This window comes from Octopus bimaculoides, chromosome 3 (assembly GCF_046866305.1).
Source record: "Octopus bimaculoides isolate indiv1 chromosome 3, ASM4686630v1, whole genome shotgun sequence".
NCBI lineage: Eukaryota > Metazoa > Mollusca > Cephalopoda > Octopoda > Octopodidae > Octopus > Octopus bimaculoides.
The window spans coordinates 153414338-153415039 of NC_142930.1; positions in this window are offsets into that span (position 1 = coordinate 153414338).

A 702-nucleotide genomic window follows, 5' to 3' on the forward strand; every position below is an offset into this window, starting at 1 on the left:
TTTCGTTTGTTTCATTTCTCTTTTTCACTCTCTCTGTCTCCCCTTTCGTCCACAATTCCTTCTCTCTCTCTCTCTCTCTCTCTCTCTCTCTCTCTCTTTCTCCGTCCCCTTTTCCATATCCCCTTCCCTTTCTATGTTACTATTCTCTAGATTCCCTTCTCTTCCTTCCTCCCTCCCTCCCTCATTCAGTAACTCATTCTTTCAGCCTCTTTGTCCCTCACTCTCCGCAATTTTCACGTTTCCTCCTCTATTTTAGACATCTACAAATCTTTCCCTCCTCCTTCCCTTTCTCCCTCTCCCTCTCTCTCTCTCTCTCTCTCTCTCTCTCTCTCTCTCTCTCTCTCTTCTCTCCACCCAGCCTCCCGTCTCCTGCTCACATCAGATGAGAGGCGCTGCTACCAACCAGCATGCAGGTGACCCCTGTAAGTAACGTAACAACAATATCCTAATGACTCGGTCACTGTCGACCAGGTGAATGTATGGCTTCTTAATTAGAAGCTTGTTAGCAAAAAAAAAACAGCAGCAGAAGCAGCAGCAGGAGAAGCAGCAGCAGCAGAAGCAGCTGTAGCAGCAGCAATAATCGCACCAATAACAATTAAATTCATCAACAAGAACACGACAACAGCAGCAGCAGCAATAATTACTGCAACAACTAATTGCTGTCACCCAATTATGAGAGCAATTGGAACATCAGCAACAGGA